Source organism: Desmodus rotundus, chromosome 2, assembly GCF_022682495.2.
Source record: "Desmodus rotundus isolate HL8 chromosome 2, HLdesRot8A.1, whole genome shotgun sequence".
Classification (NCBI taxonomy): domain Eukaryota; kingdom Metazoa; phylum Chordata; class Mammalia; order Chiroptera; family Phyllostomidae; genus Desmodus; species Desmodus rotundus.
Genome location: NC_071388.1, coordinates 172,267,004 through 172,291,346, shown reverse-complemented (window position 1 = coordinate 172,291,346; position 24,343 = coordinate 172,267,004). Strand labels below are relative to the sequence as shown.

General features: G+C 36.9%; 1 pseudogene; it reads right to left on the bottom strand.

Annotated features, from left to right (window-relative positions):
- Positions 1–22,556: 22,556 nt before the first annotated feature.
- On the bottom strand, positions 22,557–23,196 carry LOC112307648 (E3 ubiquitin-protein ligase RING2 pseudogene; annotated as a pseudogene).
- Positions 23,197–24,343: the final 1,147 nt, after the last annotated feature.

Below are 24,343 nucleotides of genomic sequence, written 5' to 3'. Positions count from 1 at the left end.
AACATAATTCCATTTTTCCCCTATAAACTCTGTATACCACAAACCATTATCTGTGGCCTGAGTAAACTTTACCACTTTTGGCCTCAATTTGCTCATCTGTAAAACGGACACAACAGTTGTAGCTAAATCACAGGATTTTGTATTATTTTATTAACGCTTAAATGTAAAAAACATACTAAGTACTATTTAAGTGTATTACTACTTATATTATTAGCCACTGACAATTGTAATGAACATTGGTTCCTCGGACACTGCTTATAATTATTTTCTCTCTGGTTTACTAACGATCCAAGAATGAAGTTGGGCCATGTGTGTCTAGGATAAATACCATATTGAGGATTCAAGTGGGTACCTCTCAGTTCCTTGTTTGATCTTCTGTTGTTCATAGAGAAACACCTATTTATTGGTCAATGTTAGAAAATGAAGTGTGGGAAATCTTTCACATGAGAATATTTCAGTCTATGGACTTTCCCATTTTATGTGAGTGGTACAGAAAGGGGCATGTGGTACGTAAGGCTTTATCCTTGTGACGTATAAAGAATTTCTCGCACAATAGAAGGTATATACTTCCATGGTCTAGTTTTTACTGCATCATTGGGCCCGGCTATTTTCACCAGCGTAACCAAGAGAGATGACTCAGTCCCTGTTATTGAATATTCTCTGACAGAGGCACACTCTGCACAGACGCAGCAATGCTTCCGAAGACTAGAGAAATTGGCTTACGTGATTCTGAGGGCCTCCTTTGGCTCTAGCCACATTCTTATTGGTGACTTACTTGATAAATTAAGGTAGGGATTATGCTTGAATTATGAGAATCTATTGGGGAGACAGAGGTACATGAGATAAGAAAGCTGAAGCTTATATACTTTTTTTCTTGTTTTTCTGTTTTAAAATTTAAGGCCTATTTATAGGAACTAAGCTTTGAAAATGCTCCATATGTACTCAAAAACCTTTCTGTAACTTGCTTTTCTCCTCTTAACTTTTAGTAGGAGTCTTATTTCTAGGTCAAATGTTGAAAGCTGCAAAACTATTAGTCTCACTCTTTCAACCGAAGATTAGAAAAGCTACATAATCATAGATTTTAAAGACCTATCAGGCCACCCTGGCTAATGCTGCAATAAACAGAGGGGCACATATCTTTACAAGTAAATGTTTTCAAATTTGGGGGGTAGATACCCATAAGAGGGATTGCTGGGTCATATGGTAACTCTATTCTTCATTTTTAAAGGAGACTCCATACTGTTTTCCATACTGAATGTACCAGTTTACATTCCCACCAGCAGTGAATGAGGCTTCCTTTTTCTCCATAACTCCTCCAACACTTATTATTACTTGTCTTGATACTAAGTTTTACATTTGATGAAGTTTTACATTTAAAAATTGTTGTTTCTAAGTGTTTCATTTCTTTGACGCTATTGTAAATGGAGTTATTTTATAAATTGTATTATCAATTGTACATTGCTAGTATATAGAATGAAATAGTCATTCTGACAGGTGTGAGGTGGTATCTCACTGTGGTTTTGATTTGCATTTCCATTACAGCTAGTGAAGACACGGAAACAACTAGAGTGTGTTTTGCTAGATGACTGAATAAAGAAGATATGGTAAGTATATACAATGGAGTACTACCCAGGTGTAAGAAAAGATGAAATACTGCCACTTGCGACAACATAGATGAATCTCAAGAACATTATGCTATGTGAAGTAAGTCAGAGAGAAAAAGTCAAGAACAGTATGATTTCACTCATATTTGCGATATAAAACTAAAAGCGACAAACAAATCAGACAAACAGCAACTCATAGACACAGGCAACAATATGCTGGATATCAGAGTGAAAAGGAGGTAGGGGGTATAAAAAGAGTAAAGGAGGTCAAATATATGGTGAGAGCATGAGACTTGACTTTGGGTGATAAACACACAATGCAATGCCCAGATGATGTATCATAGAATTTTATATTTGAAACCTATGTAATTTTATTAACCAATGTCACTCCAATAAATTTAATAAAATCAAAAAATACCAGCAGGAAGCAGAGACTACAAAGTAAACTAAATCAACTAAAATTCAGAAAGTGACAAGCCCTTTATATGAAAATAGAGCAAAGAGAGCTCTTAAAACTGACACGGAGGGAGAAGGAGAAATCCTCCATAGAAGGGAATAGCAGCAAATCAGCCTTGCTTGACTTCCTATCAGCTGTATGTAGGCTGGCACTACAGGTTAAATTCCAGCAGAGCCTAAGACATGGGGCAAAAGTGCACTACCACCAATTCTGTCTGTCTGACCTTTACCAAGTACTGAAAATAGGGGTGGAGAAAGAAAGCTGGGAGAAACTCCCAGTGACGACAGTCTTTTAGCTAAGGAATACTGGAGGAAGGATAGGAGGGCTGCAAGAACCACCCTTTCCCTCTGGCATTCTAGGGTTAACTCAGAAGTTTTGGGATGGAGTGAGAGAACTGAGTGGAACCCCTCTAAGACAGTCTCTGCTTGCACATTGTGTAGTGTAGAGAGCACTCAGCTGATTTTTCAAAGGCCAAGGGCAAGGCAGAAGAGTGAAAAGAGGTATCCTAAGAGAAGGGGCACAACTGGAGAACCAAGAGACTTCCTCAGCAACAGAAAAAGTTAGCTACAGTGTGTAAAGCAAGGAAAGATCTCTCACACTTTTGAAAACAAGCTGCTCATCCATGAGAAACAAGGGGAGTATTGGGACCTCATCAGTGCTTAGACTGAAGACCCTGATGAAGATGCGGTCCCCATACGACCATCAGAGCAGTCGAGTCCAGGAGTGAACAGAGTCAAACTAAAGCTGCGACAAAGCCAAACGCAGCTCCACGAAGCATATTGACTCAGCTTCCACTCCAGAGGGCTGGCAAGAAGGGGTATGCTCCTTCAGGAAGGCACATGACATTATGTTAGTCTCTACTGCGTTTTAACAGATTTATTGAAATTTAATTTATGTACTCTATAAATCATCCACTTAAAATCTATAATTCCTGGGTTTTGCCATAATTACAAATGTGTGCAACCATCACCAGAGTCAATTTTAGAGTATCTCCATGTTAAAAAGAAACCTGGTACTGCAGCTATCACCCTGGCCCCCCATACACCTCCCAGACTTAGTCAACCACTAAGTTGCAGATATTTTATATGAGTGAAATAACATAATATATTCCCGTGACTGTCTTCTCTCACTTAGAATGATGTTTTCAAGGTTCATCCCAGTTGTAGCATGCATCAGTATTTCATTCCTTTTTTAATGAATGAATAATACTGCATTGTTTGGGTATGCCACATTTGTTTATCCATTTATCGGCTGATGAACATTTGAGTTGTCTAGCTATTGGAAATAATGCTGTTGTGAGAATTTATGTACACATTTTTGTTTGGACACATGTCTTCATTTCTCCTGGGTGTACTCCTAGAAGTAGAATTACCATGTCATATGGTAACTCTGTGTTTAACAGTTTGAGGAACTGCCAGATTGTTTTTCAAAGGAGCTGCACCATTTTACAATTCCACTAGTAGTGTGTAAGTGTATCATTTCTTTTTTTTATTTACCATTGTTCAGTTACAGTGGTCCTGCCTTTTTCCCCACTGCTCACCCCTACCCTGCCCCCCACTCCCACAGCCAAGCTTCCCCCAGTGTCCGTGCCTGTGAGTCTTCTATTAATGTTCCCTTGCTTGTCCCTTCCCCTTCTCCCCCCTCCACCCTGTTATGCCCCTCCCCTCTGGTCACTCTCAGTTTGCTCTTTATTTCCAAGTCTCTGGTTCTATTTTGCTAATTTGTTTATTTTTATCCTTGGTAACACTTGTTATTATCTGGCTTTTTTATTCTAGCCATTCTTGTGGGTATGAAGAGCTATCAATTGTGGATTTGATTGTCATTTCCATGCAATGATTGAATGTCTTTTAATAAGTTATTGGTAGCTTTTTTATCTTCCTTAGAGAAATAAATCTATTGAGTTCCTTCGCCCATTTCTAAACTTGAATTATTAGTCTTTTTATTATTAACTTGTAAAGTTATATATTTTGGTACAAGTTTCTTATCAGATATATGATTTGCAAATATCCTCTCCCATTCTGTGGATTGTCTTTTTACTTCCTGGATAATGTCTTTTGATCACAAAAGTTTTTAATTTTGATGAGGTTCGACTTACGTATTTTTTTCTTTTATTGCTCATGTTTTTGGTGCTGTTTTTAAAGAAATCTTTGCCAAAATACAAGGTCATGATTATTTGTCCCTTTGTTCTCATACAAGAGTCTAACACTAACTTTAGTTCTTTCATTTAGTCCTTTGATTTTGAGTTAATTTTTGTATGGTATGAGGTAGGTGTCAAACTTTATTCTTTTAAATATGGCTATCCAGTTGTCTTAGCACTGATTGTTGACTATTTCTTTCCCCATTAGTTGGTCTTGGCCACTGTGTCCAAATAAGTTGACCATAGGTGTCCAGGTTTATTTCTGGACTCTCAATTCTATGCCATTGATCTACATGTCTATCTTGTGAGAGTACCACAGTCTGGATTAGTGCTGCTCTGAGGTATGTTTTAAAACCAAGAATTGTGAGCCTGCCTCCTTTTTTTAACTTAAGATAGATTTGATTATTGTAGGACTTTTGGAATTCTATATGAATTTTAAAATCAGATTGTCATCTTTTACAAGTAATCTGAGATTCTCATAGGTATTGCATTGAGTCTATACATCAGTTCGGGGAGTATTGCCATCGCAATGAGGTATGTCTTTCAATTCATGAATATGGAATGTTTTTGCAGTAACTCAGGTCTTTTTAAATTTCATTTAACACTGTTGTAATGTGGAGAGTGTAAATTTTGCATTTTAAAAAATTTGTTTCTAAGTGTTTCATTCTTTTTGGCGCTATTGTAAATGGAATTATTTTATAAATTTTATTATCAGATTGTGCATTTCAAGTGTATAGAAATGAAATTAATTTTTGTATGTTTATCTTCTATCCTCTAACCCTGCTTTACTGGTGTTTAATTCTAATAGTGTTTTAGTTCATTTCTTAGAGGATTTTATATGTAAGGTCATGCCATCTGGAACTGGAGAGCATTATGCTAAGTGAAATAAGCCAGGTGGTGAGGGACAAATACCATATGATCTCACCTTTAACTGGAACATAATCAACAAAAGAAAAAAGCAAACAAAATATAACCAGAGACATTGAAATTAAGAACATTGTAACAATAGCCAGAGGGGAGTGGGGAGGGGATAGTGGGGAGAGGGGTCTATAGGAGCTACTATAAAGGACACAAGAGCAAAATCAAGGGGGAGGGTAGAGGGGGGGAGGGAGGTGGGACTGGCTGGGGTGGGGTGGAGGGATGGGGAGAAAATGCAGACAATTGTAACTGAATAAAAATAAATTAATTAATTTAAAAAAAGATCATGCCATCTGTAAATAGAGACATCTTTAATTCTTCCTTTACAATCGGATGCCTTTTATTTGTTTTTCTTGACTAATTCCTCTGGTTAAAATCCCCAGTACAATATTAAACAGAAGTGGTAAGAATGGAGAACCTTTTCTTATTCCTGATCACAAGTAAAAGCATTCAGTCTTTTATTACTAGATGTGGTGTTAGCTGTGGGGTTTTTATGGATGCACTTTATCAGGTTGAGTAACTTATGTCTATTCTTAAGTTGTTGAGTAGTTTTACCATAAAAGGGCATTGCATTTTTTCAAATGTTTTTTTCTGTGTCTATTGAGATAATCATATAATTTTTTAGTTTTTATTCTATGAATCATATACATTACATTAATTGATTTTTAGATGTTAAAATAACCTTGCATTTCTGTGATAATTCTTACTTGGTCATGGTGTATAATTATTTTTATATGTTGGTGGATTCAGTTTGATAGCATTTTATTGAGGATTTTTACATCAATATTAATAAGAGATATTGGTCTATAATTATTTTTGTGATGTCTTTTTATAGTTTTCATGTCTGGGTAATACCAGCATCATAAAATGAGTTATGGAGTATTCCCTCCTCTTTTATTTTCTATTTTATTTTTATATAAAATGCCCAGTACACAGCTTAAAAAATCCCAAGACACATGAATTAACAGTTAGACTTTAAGATAACAATAAAATTATAATGAAGACTTGGGAGACCAAATTAGGTATTGCAAGAGGTATGTTGCGGTATTCTAAGAGTCAAAAAATGATTGTGATGAATTTGACTAAAATTTTTTTTCAGAGATAACTTCATATATTTTCTAAGCACATTTATTTTTCCAAAGCTCATATTAGATTGTCGGAGCTATTTTTAAGTTAAATTTTAGATCTCTAAAACTTTAGTGTCTTATCTAATTCTCTTGTTGAAATGTATTTCTGTTTTTATTAAAATGACTTTGTTAAAACTTTAAGCATATATATAATTAAATTCTGAGAACTAGGCTCTGAAGTATTTTTGGAAGTTAAGTGGAACCCAGAGGCAATTTAACTAATACTGAATCTCTCATTATACTGAGGTGTTGTCCTGTCCTATATATAGCCCAGTATTAATGACTTTTTATAATTAATTTAGGACAAAAAGCATAGTGTATGGAGGAACTTCATTGAACACATAGTTAGGAAAGGTTAGATGCCCCCAAATCAATGTTGTTATACATATCTGTTCTAATGACAAAATCTCTGTTCTAATAACAAAATAAAGAAAGGAAGCAAGAATTGGTTATACATTTTCCTAGAACCAGGAAACCTTATGCACACATGCAAATTTACTGTAAATCACATATGTAGTGGCATTTTAATCTTAAATCTATGGTGCAAACTTAGGCTATTAAGTACAGTTTGGAGATATATAAAGACCTAATAATTCAATCATCGTGAGATTAGGATGGTTAGAACAGGTGAGATGGAGAACATCCAAGCAAGGAGTTGGGCTATGTAACATGAAGAATGAGGAGATGTTGTAGGACAGATTGGTATCCCAGGGAAGGAGAGTAGGAAAACAAAGATGATACGGACAATAAAGAACCCAGATATTAGACTAAAAAATCTGGACAACAGGAGATCAGAAACCTGGAAAGGTATTTTCTTTCACAGAAAAGTAACAAAAGTAGCACAAAGGAAGCTTGTTTCTGATCCAGCACTGGAAGTGTGTCTACCTCTATTCTTTCTGCCCTGGGTCAGGTTGGTAGTAGAATGTGGGTGAACTTGGACCACACAGCGAGGACAGCAGTGACTAAATACAATAATTTCCCACTGGCGAATGAAGGAACAGTAGTAGGAGACAGTATCACTTGTTTTATATGTGTTTGGAGGCTTTGATATCTTTCAAAATCTCTGGGGATTATCTACCTCTGCTGTATTTTGTATAATATTCACTCTAACCCAGTTCCATGCCACACTTCCTAATCTTATATCTGTCTGTGTGCCACCTTATACCTCTTCTTTCTCTGCTGATGCCACCAGGATATCCCCTAAACCATCAACTCAAAGGTGTTTGTAAAATTTAATGACAGTTTGGAGATAAATGGAAGGATTATGCTGCAAAGCAACCTAGAAATGCCCTAAAACATAAATGGTTCTGAGTAATTGGACAAAGCTTTACCGCCTGTAACTTCAGGGACTTCATTGTAAGAAATTAGATTCAGTGGCTCCTAAATCCCTTTTTATCACTAAAATCCCCTTTGAATATTTGCCACACAGCCCCCTCCCTTTCGCCCATGCTTTAAGGAAGATCACAGTAGAAACTCCTGATAGGTTCCCAGCGTTGAGAGATACAACTTTTAAAGATTATACCTGCAAAAGCAAGGTTTTTAAAAAATGCTAGCTTTATCTTGACATTTATTAACTAGATCTGAGGAATCAAGGGATTGATTGGTTTAAAAAGAAAAATATCAAATAACTAAGCTATGCAGTAAATATCTCTGTCATCCAAAATCCCAGTCCATAAATCGGAGTTCTCTGACTGTGAGACAAATATTTGTACCATTAAAAAAATGCCACAAATATTTCATTTCACTCACAAGTACAGCAAAAGCACTGTTGAATGTTATTAAATATTCAGTTATTGCCTGAATTGTCTCTCCCAGTATATCTTCATATGGCCTATTGACCTAATAATTGTGCTCTCACTTAAAAAAAAATTCTGTTTAATACAAGGTGTACTAAGTCTGTTCCCTTTCCAGAAGGAATCTTTTTGACTACTTCCAGACATGCGTTTTTCCATTCTTCTAACCCGAGGGTTACTCCAACGGCCACAGTGGTGAGGAACGCAACCCAGATGAGTTCTGCAGGCTGGGTGCAGACTGTGGTGAAAGAGTAGACATAGGCCCTGATACGGGGAGTAGAGAATATTCTTCACCTGCAACCAGTTGTCACAGAATATAAATTGGCTAATTGTTCACAAAGCGTTTTCTCATCCTCCTGAACTCTGGGTATATACCAGTTGATATATACTTCCTAGCCTTCATTGCCATCAGGTGAGGCATGCGTTTGACTTCTGGCTCATGAAATATAAGTGAGACTGACAAACACCATATCTAGGCCTGGACCATAAAACCCACCCATGCATAATTCTCTATTTTCTTTCTTCTTTCCCCCAGATAAATAGAAAGAACTTCAAAGACCTAAAGGAGGATGTAATCATAAAATAAAACGAGTTTGTGCCTTTGTTATATCAGTTGGTAAAGGGCTATCCAAAAAAGGTGCCGGATCAGGAACACCTTTGTTGAACTATGGCCTTGGGGAGACATAAATATTTAGTGTGTTAAGCTACTAAATATTTGCAGTTGTTTATTACAGAACTCAGCCTAGCCTGATTAATTTTTATTGCCACACTGAAAACAAGCTCAGAGTTTCCATCTCGGTGCTTTAGGAAAAACCAGGAATCTGAAATGTAATGTGAAATCTCCCAAATAACTCAAACATTTAAAAAACATGACTCAGCCTAAGCAAACATATTGTAAACTAGATTTTATCTTCAAGCTGTACTCTTAGGCCTGTTTTAGTCACACAGGACCACTCACCTTTTCCTGACCGTTCCCTAAATCCCCTGATCCGCACGCACATTCACAGCGTCCCCTCGGTCTGCAGTCTCCTTTCTCATCCCTCTCTTCAGGGAAAAGTCATGATCCCTCACTTAGCATGGGTAGTTAAAGATTGATGTGGTATAGAAATTGAATATTTGGGATACCATGAACTTTATTTGGTATACAAATTAAAAAGATCTATATACAGAGTAAGCATGAAAGAAACTGAAGAGCAAATTCTCAACAAGAAAAGATGCTTGCCCTTTGGGGCGTGTGGGAGCAGTAGAAAAATACATAAAGGAAGATTAATAAAGGGAGTGTGGAGGTATAGAGTAAATAAAATTTGAAATAGGTATAGCCTTGCAGATCAAAATCAGTATCCCTCTTCATATTTTTCCCCTCAAATTGAAGTCAGATACCTGTATTAAACCTTTTACTTAAAGGTCATTTTATAGGAGTAAGCCACTATTTAAAGATATTTCACAGCCCATATTTATCACCATTTTGTGGAGAAAAGTGATACAGCAGTTTTACACTGGCAAAAGATAAAATATTCTAGATTTCTTATATATGATGGGCTTTAGCATAGAAATTAGGGAAAGAAACATTAAAGCAATAAAAGTTTAGGAGATTAAGCTGTAGTTAAAAAAAGATATATGAATATCCATTCATGATCAAATCTCTCAAATAACTAGGAATAGGTAGGAACTTTCTAAACTAGATGAAGAATATTTATAAAAGTCACAGCTAATAGCATGCTGAATGGTGAAAAACTAGATTTTCCACCAAGATAAAGCACAAGACAAGAATGTCCTTGTTCACTACTTTTCAACCTCATACTGGAAACCCTTGCTAATGCAATAAGTCAAGAAGAAGACACAGAAGGCATACAGATTAGAAAAAAAAAGAAATAAAACTGTCTTTGTTAACAGGTGATATGATTGTCTGAGTAGAAAATCTGAAAAAAAATCAATAAATACTCCTGAAACTAATAAACAACTAAAGTAAGGTTATAGGATATAGGATAAATAGATACCAATAATGAACAAGTAGAATTTGAAATTAAAAACATAATACCATTTTTATATTAGCAACCTCCCAAAATGAAGTATTTAGGTATAAATCTCACAAGATATGAATAAAATTATAAAAATCTAATAAAGAAAATAAAGAACAACTAAACGAATGGAGAGATATTCCATATTTATGGATGAGAAGACTCAATATTGTCAAGATGTCAGTTCCCAACCTGTTCTATAGACTCAATGAATTTGTTGGGTCTCTCAGCAAATTATTTTGTAGATATAGACTCACCCATTTTAAAGTTTACATGAAGAGACAAAAGACCTAGAGTAGCCAACACAATATTAAAGGATAAGTTGGAGAGTAGGTACTACCCAACTTCAAGACTTACTATAAAGCTACAGTAATGAAGACAGTGAGGTATTGTTGAAGTTGAGAATTAAGCTCTTCCACAGGATCACCAGGAAAGCATTCCAAGGACCCATGCACAGGAGATTGTGGCCATGGTTTATTCAGGTGAAAATAGAAGCCGCCCCCATGTTTCCAATGTCCAGTCTCCCTCCATCCCACCATGGCCAGAACATATAAGATCTGCCCAGAAAGTATCCAGCCACATACTATGACAAATAGAGACAAGTATTGAAGAAGATACAAGACACAAGAAACATTGTACATAGAACAATGATACCCCAGGCCCCTTCAAGGCACCTTGGGACCTCACACAGTTGTCCCAGCATCTCTTCCGCTGTTTAAAACACTCTGCAAAATCCTTTGTTGGAATCGTCATCAGCTGCCCCGTCATATTTTCCTGAATTTCATCGACAGTCTGAAATCTCTTCCCTTTCAAAGGTGATTTCAGGGTGCCAAATTTGGGTTGTAGGGGGCTGAGTCACCTGGGTGAGTTGATGTCTTGCCAAAAAACTGCATGAGACATGATGCATGAGTGGGTACATTTTTGTGATGAAGCTGCCAATCACCAGTGGCCCGTAGCTATGGACTTCTGAATCATCCAAATAGTTTCTGTAAGAGTGTTCAAGCTTAATGAAAAAATTGATCCACATTCATTGCTGTACTTACTCAGTCATTTTGAATGCAATGGCCACACAGTATACATGCTCACTCAATGGCATCTATTGCCCCCACTGACTAGTTAGTACAGTGAAGTCATTGTTCACACATGCACATTCCAGTCCACTCTCCTTGGCTGCCAGGTTGCATAGATGTCATGTAAACTGTTCTCATTATATTAACAATAGCTGGATTTTTTCCAGACAGACCTCACAGAGTCAATGTCCAGAGATCCTGTGCCATATTAAAGCTCAGTTCAGTCCAGCATCTGCCTAGTTTAGCTTGTGTTCCCAGCTGCAACCCATTGCTGTGCTGAGGCATTCAGACTCCTTCCTGTAACCTATGAGTGGAGTGTGCATGGCCATTGGCCATATGGCTGTTAAGGCCACATGGGTACAGAGAGAGGACATAAGAATGCACAAGGCTAGTGCACGTTCTTGAGGGGAGAGAGAGAGAAAGAGAGAGAAAGAGTGAGTCTTTGCATTAGTTTGGGTTTGGGATGGACTAAATGATTTTTTAAGGGAATGAATCAACCTCTCAAGGTTTCATGGGCTTTTGATAGGTCCATACGCCCTAGGTAGTTCAACAAGCCCCTCTGGTCCACCTCCTCCTGTGAACCCAACAATCCAATTCTAGAGGGGGGAAGGGAGGAGTGTTAATCTCCTTGGTGGAGCAACGGTATAATCCCCCAGGGTGTGAAGCTATAGCTTCCTGAAGCAAACAGGTTCATGCTCCCCAGTTTATTAAGCTCAATACCTAACTCCTTTTGCTCCCCCTTTTTGAAAATTAATAATCACCTAACTGCCCATGTAACAGTATTGGTGAATGAATAGACAAGTAGATTAATGGAACTGAATAGAGAGTCCAGAAATAGACCTCCATAAATATAGTCAACTAATTTTTGACAGAGGAGCAAAGGCAATATGATGAAGCAAAGAAAATATATTCAACAAATGGTTCTGGAACAGCTGGACATCCACATGCAAAAATATGAATCTAGATACAGATATTATACCCTTCACAAAAGTTAACTGTGGACCATAGACCTGCATGCAAAACACCAAATTATAGGAAAAATCTTGAAGATAGGAGAAATCCTGGATGACCTTGTGTATGGTGGTGACTAGGCACAAGACCAAAGGCAGGGCCTCTGAAAGAAATAACTGGTGAGCTAGACTTCATTAAAGTGAAAAATCTCTTCTCTGCCAAAGATGATCTCAAGAGAATAAGAAGTCAAGCTACAGAGTAGGAAAATTATTTGCAAAAAATATATCTGATAAAAGATTATCAGATTATGTTATCCAGAATATATATATCTTAAATCTCAACAATATGAAAGAAAACAATTTGATTTAAAAGTGGGCCAAATGTCTTATCATATACCACATCAAATAAGATATACAGGTGGCAAATAAGCATATGAAAAGAAGCACCATATCATATGTCATCAGGGAAAAACAAATTAAAACAACGAGATAATACTGCACACCTATTAGAAAGGGTGAAATCTGGAACACTGACACACTAAATGCTGGTGAGGATATGAAGCACAAGGAGTTCTCTTTGATTGCTGGTGGGAATGCAAAATGATCCAGCCACTGCGGAAGACAGTCCGGCAGTGTCCTGCAGACTTAAACATCTCTTACCATATGATCCAGCAATCATACTTCTTGGTATTCACCCAAAACAGCTGAAAACTTCTGTCCACACAAAAACCTGTACATGGGGTTTCAGAGCAGCTTTATTTGTAATAGCCAAGGGTTAGAAACAAACAAGGTATCCTTCCATAGGTGAATGGATCAATAAACTCTGGTACATCCAGACAATAGAACACTGTTCAGTGCTAAAAAGAAATAAGCTATTAAGTCATGAAAAAGCATGGAGACATGGAGGAAACTTAAATGCATATTGCTAAGTGAAAGGAGCTAACCTGGAAATGCTACGTACTGTGTTATTCTGACTCGGTGAGGTTCTGCAGGAAGCAAAGCTATGGAAACAGTAAAAAGATTAGTGGCTGCCATGGGTGAGAATGGGAGGAAGGATAAACAGATGGAACACAGAGAATTTTAGCGGGGTGAAAATACTCCATATGATATTATATAATAGAAACAAGTCATTATGCTTCTGTTCAAACCCATGGAATGTAAACACTAAGAGTGAAACTTAAGGTAAACAATAGACTTTGGGTGATTATGACATGTCAGTAAAGGTTTATCATGTGACAAACATACCATTTTGTTGGGGAATGTTGTTAGAGGGGAAGCTATGCATGTGTGGGGTCAGGAAAATCTTCCTCTTAATTTTTTTATCAAACTAAGACTACTGTAAAAAGTAGTCTTTTCTTAAGAAACAAATATATTTTGTTATTAAAGACTTAATTTTAAGCAATTTAACCTATCAAAATAGTTAATATGTTAACCTCAGTCTAGGGATTCCACAATTACCTGTGTGAACGAACCAGCACACAATGCAGTAGAGCAGAAGGTGATGGCAGTTATACGACAAAGAAGAAAGGACCTCGGTAGAACAAAACGATCATTAATATCTTTGTTAATTTTGATTCAGCATTGGTAGCTCAAAATAGAACCACACTCTTATTCTTATTTATTTCACATAAATGTAAGTCATTCATCACACAAGTGATTGTCTGCAAAAATAGTCACCAATAATTGCTCCTGTGCCTAAATGCATACACAATTTCTTTCTTCAAAATGTGAAAACTGTACCACATCCTTGAATCTTTATGGCCTTATGATTTGCTTTGATCACAGTACAATACGGTGAAAGTAACCCTTCGTTAGTCCTGAGCCTGGGGCTTAATAGACCTAGCAGTTTCTGTTTTCAGTCACCTGGAAGTCAACTACCATGAAAAGAAGTATACACTGTTCATATGAGGAAATCAAAGTACTAGACAGACATAAGAGTAAGCCCAGAGAGCACCATTGGAATAGAAAGGCCCAGCCATCCCATTCAGGCCCCCAGCCATTCTTGTTGCTCCAACAGGGGAGGGACCTGAGTGAGGCTGCCTTAAAACTTTCTGCTCCAGTCAATTTCCTCTCCACCAACACCACATGGAGTGCAGGAGAACCATGCTCACGAACAGTGGCCAATTTCCATTATTATAAGTAAATGAATAGTCATTGCTTTGTTTCAGATAATTGTTTAAAACATTAACTTTTGGGGTACTTTGTTATATAGCAGTAGGTAACTGTTACAAGGAATTTATGCAATGGGTACTTGTCCTTTTTTAAAAAAATTATTCTCACCCAAGGACGTGCTTATTGGTCTTAGCGGGAGAGGAGAAGGGAGAAAGAGAGAGCGAGGGAGAGAAACATCAACATGAGAGAGCCTCGGTCGCTCGCCTCTCCTACATGCCCCAACCAGGGACCTAACCCACAACCCAGGCTATTCCCTGATGGGGGAATCGAACCTGTGAACTTTAAGTTTATGGGATGACATTACAACCAACTGAGCCACACTAGCCAGGGCAGAAATGGATATTTATTCTTAGCAAAAAGAAAACAAAACAGTTAAAATTTAAAAAATCTTGCTATGTTCTAGGCAAAGTATTTTAGAAATGTGTATTTAGATAAGACAATTTGAAATTTCTAAATAAATACTTTGTGAATGGAATTTTATGAATTTACCACAAAAGAGGTAAATTGTAGTATAATAATTTGTACTTTTTAAATTTGGCTATAGACTTTGGAGCCAATCTTAATTCACTTAGGCTCTAGGTTTGGGATGAGTTTAGAAAATAATTTGATGTAGCAGGTAGGAGAGCGAAGTCTGAGATTGGTGGTGACTCAACAGATGGTTTTCATATTTGGAGATAGTGTAGCACCAGGAAAGACCAGCTTCATGTACAGGAAAGATGATTCTATAGAGAGAAAACACTGGAATCAGGCTCCCAAGGAGCCAACGATCAAAAAAACAAAATTATATTCATTTTGTTCCTGAACAAATGTCCACTCTAACAAAGTCTTAAGAAGCAATTCAAATACTTTTTATGGAGTAATATATTTTGTATGACAGAGTAATGCAATGAAAAGAATATTGGGATTTGGTAATGAAATCGTAGGTTCACTTTGGGCTCAGCCATGTCCAAACTGTGTACACTGTGCAAGTCATATAATGTCTAAGAATCACAGTTCCCTCATGTATCCAATGAAACATTTCAACTAGGTGATCTCTAGCATCTTTTGAGCGGATGTTTCAAATTGATGTTTAGTGCTTAAAATAAATGCAGCATTAGCTAGATATTAGATTTATGCTGCTGTGGCCGTTATTTTCATGGAATTATTATGTATTTAGTTCAAGAAAAAATACTGCATTTTTAATTCTGTCAGACTCAGACTAAAAATAAATAGGGTGATTTGCAGGTACTTCTAGAGTACATACGGTTTTGGAAAAGGCACATTATAAGTTTACTAAGTATGCAAAAATTACATTTTACTTTCACATTTTAAAAAACATGCAAAACTTTTAAAAGATTACATTTAATAATGGTCTTTCTCGAAACAGTAACATTTGTCTGTTCTTCATGACAAAGATATTTACAGGCCTTAGAGAAGTCAGTATTAGGAAATCTTCAACTGGCCACATGTGTGCTATTAAGCATTTTCATTTGGCTCTTCTTCGCAATTAGCATTCCAAAAGTTATGCTGACTGGCTGTGGACACCATATGTTTGGCATTAGTTCCTAAAGCTCTGCCACGTATTCATTCCGATAGCACAAGCACTGTGGTGAACAGAAACAAAAGATTACCAAACCTTTTAAATCAACTTCCAAGTCCCATATTTTTAAATTAACTAAGTATAAAGACTATGGTGATTCTAATTATTTGTTAGTCAAGCATTGTTGAATGTTTATATTGTGCTCAAAGCGTATCTTCCAAAAACATATATTCAGAACAAATCACGGTGACACTTGGGATAAACAAACCAACCTTGATGTGTTTACTTTGTTTAGAAAAAAAGTTAAAGTTCAAAGTTTTAATGACCTAGCATTGAAAGGTTGCATGAATTTAGTAAAAACAAATAAATAAATAAATATTTCATTTCATTTCATTTATTTATTTACTTATTTTTAGAAAGAGGGAAAAGGAGGGAGAAAGAGAGGGAAAGAAACATCAGTGTGTGGTTGCCTCTCACGTGACCCCCACTGGGGACCTGGCTGGCAAACCCAGGCATGTGTCCTGACTGGGAGTCAAACCAGCAACCCTTTGGTTCACAGCCAGTGCTCAATCCACTGACCCACACCAGCCAGGGCCAAATAAATAAATAAAACTTTAAAAATATATATTGCATTATAACCATTGGAGCTTTAAGCTTCAGTATCATATCTTTAAAGAAGGGAGTGGATAAAAATACTTCCTTGTGGGTACACAATAAATAACTATCTTCTTAATTGGGAAATCATTAGATAATTTGGTTTTGGTCTGTTCCCACCAAAACAAAGGAACATTGTCAACAAAATAGCTGTCTATTGTCCAATAGAATGGCTCAAAGGACTTGCTGCCATTGTCTTTGCCTGTTTTTTTTTTTTTGTTGTTGTTGTTTTGTTTTTGGTCATATTCTAATGTTTAACAAGGACATAGATTCCCATGATGGCAGCCTCAGTGTAACTGAGTAATCAGAAGGACAAATTCTTATGTGTCACAGGTCTTAAAAAGCATGGTTGGTAGTAATTTCTTTAATACAATGAAGAAAGAATTAAATAAATGTTCTATGCTTCATATTTTAAGCCATTTATTGACAACTTCTGAGAGCAATGGGAACAGTATGTATAAATCTTTACTTCTGAATCTGTAGATAAGAGACCGAATCACACAGACTGTGTTGGGTGAATTGACTTAGCCCTAAAAATACCACCACGTCTCAGGGCTAGGTTCTATAGTTGACACCAAGCTGGCAAGTGGTCCATTAAAGGGGGCCAGATTTTCTCCATGCAGCTTCTGATTCTGAAATTAGCTTGAAAATATTGGGAGAATTAATGCACTATGTAAACTTCGTAAGCTCAAGCAAGACTCTGAGAGCAGACTTCCCTGCCTCTGTGGCTTCTACATCTGGTCAACTAGTGGGCAGAAATGTTGCTGATGTTGTTCCAGGCTTCATCAGGATTACATGTTTTAGGTTCACCAGGAATTGTGTGCCAGAGAGATGTTGGTTTATTCATTCTTCACTCATATGAAAATATTTTTCAGCTACTACTAAGTGCCAGGCAGTCTATCAGATAAAGAAAATACAACAGTGTTCAAGACAAGTATGATATCTGACCTCATGCAGCTTAAAGCACAGAAATGAAGCCATTGCACTTAAACAATTATACAAATTGGTATTTACTAAGAACAGCATAATTTGTCATCAACTTAAAATACCGGGAGCTATGTATGTATATTGTTGGAAGACCTAATCTAATCCTAGGATTTATGGGAAGTTTTCCTAAAGAAGGAATGCATTTAACTTAAGGTCTGAAAGATAAATAAAAATCAGGCAGACAAGGAAAAGGCCAAGGTGGAGAGTAAAACTGTTTGACTCAAGCACTGACTTTCCAAGTAGGGGGGTTCCTTTCTCAGATTATTGCATCCAAAAAAAAATTGAAGGCCAAACTATTATTCAGAAAAAAAATGCATTTTGGAAATCCTTACCAGTTGTAGTGGCACAGACATACACAGAGGAAATATATTAGGGAATACCCAGAAAATATTGAAACTGGAACAAGAAAAAGAATATGTGTGTGTGTGTGTAGAAAATATTTTGAGGGATTCTAAAATTAAAGTATGGATAATATAAAATATTCAGTAGCCAAACAAGACTATGTACTGATTAATATGAGCAACCTGACAAATTTTTGTGTTTTCCCACCAGTAAGTGGTGTGAGCTAATGGAAATTGACATTAATATAGAAATGTTGCTGCTGAGACCAATGTGGGAAATTGAAAGTATTTCTCAGAGATCCCTGGCTGAAGTATTATTAAACTATGTCTCTATTGGCTAAGTAGACCATTACATCCTCTTGAGGAGGAGAGGGAAAATCCTTCCCAACTTGTTACTAGTGATGTTCTGGGCAACTGTTCTGCACTCCTCCTTTCTCCTTACTGCCAATATCCACATGCAATTTTCAGCACTATTCTCTGAAACACAGTTATGAATTACCTAAAGTTAGCATTGAAAATATAATTTAGAGGTGTGTGAAATCTAGTATAATAATAAATGCATAATGTGTAAATAATTGAGAAGACACCAATGTGTTCCATTTCACAATACCATGTGTTCTATTTTACAAAAACTTGACAAATAGGGAATCCTCAAGTAGGGCAACTATACCAAACTACTTTCTTGCCACACAAAGTGACATGTGATTCATGGTGCTCCTGCCATCATTCAGGCTGTGTTAGTCTGCTAGGAACCGTGGATTGCTCCTTCTTGATAGTGCTGCTGGTAACTGGTCAGAGAGATCTGAAGGTACACAGAGAAAGTTCTGAGGACTCCAAAAAGTCAGTGTGACCTAGGGCACATGAGTCAGCCCACTTTAAAACTCCAGGAGCCTTCCCATAAGTTTTCTTTATCCTTCTGTCTCCAAGTCCAATAAATGGAACAAATGGTTTGAGACACTCAAAAGCAGCCACTGGGGGAAGGATCAGACTGTGTTTGTTGGTTGGCAATCTCAAAGCTTTGGCATTTAGAGGCAAGCAAAGAAGGGTGGGGAACACTGCTACAGTCTGGAAAAGGGAAAACCTGGAACAGTGGTGCTGGCTAGCAAGGGAAGCCAAATGGTAAGGTCATGGAGAAAAAAAGCTGGAAGTTACTTAGAAGTAACTGAACTAGAGCCAGTATCTTTCAGCAAATGGCCTTGGGTGCCCTTGATAGCACATTTGCAAGGGATAGCCCCTCTGCTCTAGTCTGATACAGTTAAGTACACAGAGATTGCCAGTGATTCTGATTTCTTAGGAGATGCCTCCGCCTGCCTTTTCCCCGCCTAAGTCTACAATTATCTAAAGCAGGAGATTAGGTCGCATTTGCAAACCAGTTTTGCCCAAATAAGGCAGCCATTTTCCTTAGTTTCTAAAGCTTTCAATACTCCCTACAAGTTACAATATTGGATAAATTCTAGAAGTTTCCAGGTTCAACAAAAAATAAATTCAATATAAGTCAATCAATGGAGTCAGGTACAGGGAACCCATCTTAGAAATTCAGTGCCAGTCACTTTGTAAATAGTAAAAATAGCAGTGCCAATAACAACACCTTACATTTATGTAATAGATTTTCACAGAACTTTCATATTTACCTCACTCGTGCACAAAAACCAGTGAGGTAAGTGGAAAGAGAGTTATTATTTTAAATTTTACAAATTAAGAAACTGAGACTCAGAAAGTCTGATATGACCAAAGAAATATTGAGGAGGAATGCCAAGACTAGAAGCCAAGCTTCTAAATTCCAAGTTTTTTCACTTTTCCATTACTCAACACTGCCTCTTTCTCCATTTTACAGGAGTCATCCAGGATTATTTTTAATTTGAAAAGAAAGGGGGAAGATAAATACTTGAGAAATGGCTTTAACATTGCAACAACAAAAAAATAAAAGCAAAAACTAGTGTGGACCATTATATAGTGAATTAGTGCTTGGCTCTCCAATATGTAAATTATCTAATACTTGCTACTGATTGAACGGATGAAACCTGGCAAGGCCTAGTACAATTAACCCTTGTCCATGTACAGTTTGAAGCCCAAGAGACTAAAATAATTCATCTTTTGCTAAAAAATAGCCAAATAGTATATTCTGGTGTCCCAAAACTATATTAGTATGAGATGTTTCTAATAGTCAGCCTCTCATATCCCCTAATCATAAAACACGGTTCCCACTTCTCATTTTAGTTTCAAAATACAAGATATAACACTGGTGCTTTTGAGGTCATTTATCTTTTATTTACTGATTTTTTTCTAGAGAACTAAAATACCTTGATAAGTCAATGCATTCAATGTATATAGCTATTATTTTCTTTTAATATTTTAAAGAAGGACTGTATAGATATTGGTTAACTAAAAGAGGAAAATATCTTTTTTAAAATTTTAGATCACTGTGTTCCTAAAATAATAAAAAAATATTCTTGTTAGACTTCATAATCTGAATTAGAATTCAAGTGACTATATATTAATGCAAGAATGCAATTTGTTTTGTGGTACCTAAAGAAAGTCATTTAACTAAAATAAATTAGTACACTTGCTTCTAAGAGTCTACCATCAAGATCAGATATGTTTACCAAACTGCAATTTGACTTAAAATTCTATACTATTCTATTTGCTTCATGGACAAAAGAAACCTTTATCTTAAGGATGAAACGAAGTCAAGCTCTATTAATGCATTAAGGGAACGAGGTACCTCTGTAAGCAGAAACGTAAAGCTGTTGGGCCCGCAACTGTGAGGACTCTGGCCCTGCACTCACAATCAATCATGGACCCCAACGGCAGGAATTTCAGCTCCCTTCTCTGACGTTGGATGGAACACCAAAAACCCTGAAAAGAAACTGAAAACCTAAAAAGAATTTTACAGAAGGATGTTTTTCTCATACTGTAGTGGACATGGAGAGGTCATTTATTATTGAAACGGAAATGTCCTCTATCAGACAGGAAATTACATAACTTCTTGGAATGTAAGTCAAACTTCCAAAATGAACAACTTCATTTTTTTTTCTACAAAAAAGTGACAGTATATTGAAACAGCTTTAAATATTTTAAGACCATATTAGTGTCTTGGGTGCAAAGAATAAGAGTACCTGGGTGGTACAAGAAAAGGAGGACCGTATTCCACACCCTGAAATTTGATATTTTATCTTCAATTTTTTAAATAAACTTTTTTTATTGCAATGAAGCATGCTATGTAAAATACATAAAATCAAAGTGTATAGGTGGCAAATTGTCACAAAAAGGAACATATCCACGTGACTACCAACAGGGTCCAGACATAAAACACCATCAGCATCTCAGAAACGCCTTCCTGCACCACCACCATTGCCGCTCTACTCCTTCTGTCCACAGGCAGCCACTCTCCTCCTCCTCACACCAAGAATCATATTGGCCTCTTTTTGAACTTGATATAAAAGGAATTACACAGTTTGCCTTTTGGGAGGTAAAGCCTTTCATTCAGGTTTTTGATTGGGAGATTCATCCCTGCTGTTGCTTGTAGCATGTTTGTTCATTTCTGTGCTAATTGTGTCCGTTGTGTTATTGTGCCACAATTCAGTTATGAATTACTTTCTACTACTGAGGAGTGTTTAGCCTATGTCCTGGTTTAGCTATTATGAATAATTCTGTGAAAATTAATATACTTAAAAAACATTTTGGGGTACATTTCTTCTTGGTATGTTTGTGAAAGAGAATGTCTTAGATCACAGCATATGCACAAATGCAGATACTGACAGCTTTCCAAAGCTATTGTATCATTTCAGACTCCATCACATTCCAGTTGATGCCTGTCTTTCTCACCACTTAGAGCTGTCATTTAAAATTTTTTATCATTTTAATTTGCATTTCCCTAGTGACTAACTATGCAAAGCAAATTTTCACAAACTTACCAGCTATTTGGAAATCCTTTCTTGTATAGTGGCCTATTTAAGGCTTTTCTCCTCTTTATTAAATTCAACTTCTCTGTGCTTTTTATTTCTTTATGAGGATTCTTTAATTTCTCTCAAGACTCATTGGACCCATGGGTTACATGTTGTTTAATTTCTGAATATTTAGGATTTTTAGTTTAATTCTATTGGGGTCAGAGAACATAACTTGTATGATTGCTAGTCTTTTAAGTTTTTTAGGGCATGTTTTATGGTCTATATGAATGACTGTTCCACATGAATTTGAGAAGAATGAACATTCTGCTGTTGTTGGATGGAGTATTCTATAAATGTTAGGGGTATTCCATAAATGGTGACGTGCAGGTGAAGGGAACATTCTGTAATTTTCCAAACAAACTTTAATTCTTTTCACGGGGCTGTGTCTCAGGCTTCACAAATTTCTCCAGTGGTATATTTTTTCTCCATATTCCCTACTCCTTTCTGGGTTAAGAATTCTTGCTCTCTTTCTACAAGGGCCTAACTCCTGTGACTGTTGTGTTGCCCTGCCCCGCCCCACTTTATACCAACCCCCTCCTTTGGAGAGGCAAGAGTGCTAGAAGGAAAAAGAGGAAGGAATTCTCTCCCCCCAGCTAAGATAAGGCTTGGAAAGTCCTTTTCCCCATGGAATAGGCTTTTGCTATAGAGAAAACACAGTGTATTTCATAATGACTCTTCTTCCACTCCCTCAGATGTTTACAATGAGAACCTGGTGGGATTCCTGGAAATAGAGGCTTCAAAAGGGTGGAGACTCACAGGAGTTTCTCACTTTTAGGCGTGTTCACTCTTAAAAACTTCAAATTACAATCAATTTGAAAATCATTATCTAACGAGACACATTCCACTTATATAACCCTAACCCTTATAGAATATACCGGGTGGAAATTACAGTAACAACATCCATTACTGGATCAGTTGCCACTATTGCATTGATATTATCAAGCTCAAGTCCAGAATCATTAGTTGTTTTGGTCCCCTTGTTGCTAGGTCCCGCTTCCTGATTGCAATATGTGGATGCGTTACTACAGTGAGAACTGTCACCATTGTCTTTGGCTCCATTACCATTTTCAGTCTGCTGTTTCTTGCCTTGGCTGTAATCTGTTCATGGCCTGTATCTTCGGTCCTTCCTCAATGCAGTGATTGAGTCCTTGTGAGTACTGTGCTTGCTGATTCTGGCTTAGTCTCTCCTGATGAGCTTCGTACTCATCATGACTTGGATAAATTTTGCTAATGAGTACATCACAGTTGGGGTCTGACCTCAGTGATCTTTTGGAAACTAGCTTTTTCTGATGGGTAGGATATTCCTTACCACCACTTCTGTGGGCTGTGGTAACACGGTCTGCACAAAAACGATGCAAACAATCCTTTGTAGTCATGGTGGTTTTCAACATATTCAAGCTATCCCTAATTGCCTCCTGAGATGTTCATTGCAAATTATATAAACTGAGTTCCCATGTTTTTCTTAACAGTTGAGTTTCATTTGTCTGTACAGCCTGAGACATTGTGGCTCTTGCCCCCAGCCCAGGACTCTCTGCTGGCTGTGGCCAGAGCAAGAGTCAGTTGCAGGTTACCATGGCCACCAGAGCCACTGCACAATGCCCAGTTTAATTCTTGTTAATGATTTATATTGTGAAAACTCAAGGATTCTGAAGTGAAATGTACTATTTATACTGCAACTGAAAGCTCATTATTTTAATATCGTGCCATGTTCTGTATACTCTTTCAAGATGAATTTTGTCTGTATGATATCAGATCATATAAATGGGAAGAGAAAAAAGAATTTAGGCATGATATAAGAAAGATTGAGTTATGCCCATTCACAAATTTGGTCAATCTAAACAAATGTCCATTATTCTTCATCACAATAAAGGAAAAGGATATATGTCCACATCTTTATTACAAACACTGTGAGCAGGGTCCAACCCATGGACCACAGACTGCATGTGGTCCAGGATGGCTGTGAATGTGGCCCAACACAAAATCGTAAATTTACTTAAAACCTTTTTTTTGCTCATCAGTTTTCTTTAGTGTTTGTGTATTTAATGTGTGGCCCAAGACAACTCTTATTCCAGCGTGGCCCAGAGATGCCAAAAAGCTGGACACCCGTGTTAGATAATAACTTTGGATAGGTTGCTACACAGAAGAATATTTTACACAGAAATTCCACTGTATACTTTTATATCAATTCTCCATCTGGATCAATATTCCTCTACTTTTATGCAAAACCTCTTTTTAAGGTTCAGACAGTCTAGAAATACTGCACATTTCCTTTCCTCATTTGTGCATTTTAAGACCACCTGAGTGCTCTCACCCTTTCCTAACAATTTTGTCATTGAGCTTACCTTACTCATTTGCTCCTAAGTTCCTCCATTGTCTCTGGTGACTTCAACATCCACACATCCAATGTTTTAGTTTGGGGACATTTCTAACTTCAGTACTCCTCCCTACTTCATGGACCTGTTCCTATAACCATGGTGGATTTTGCCATTCCTTGCAACCTCTTTACTCTGTACTATTAAAATCATATACAAAGATCTCACTGCTGTTTCACAAATCTTAGCTGGTCTGCTATCTCATTTTAGTCACCTTGGCTCATTAATGTTATTAAGAAATTCATTCACTGAGTACTGTGCTCCACATCTCTCAACC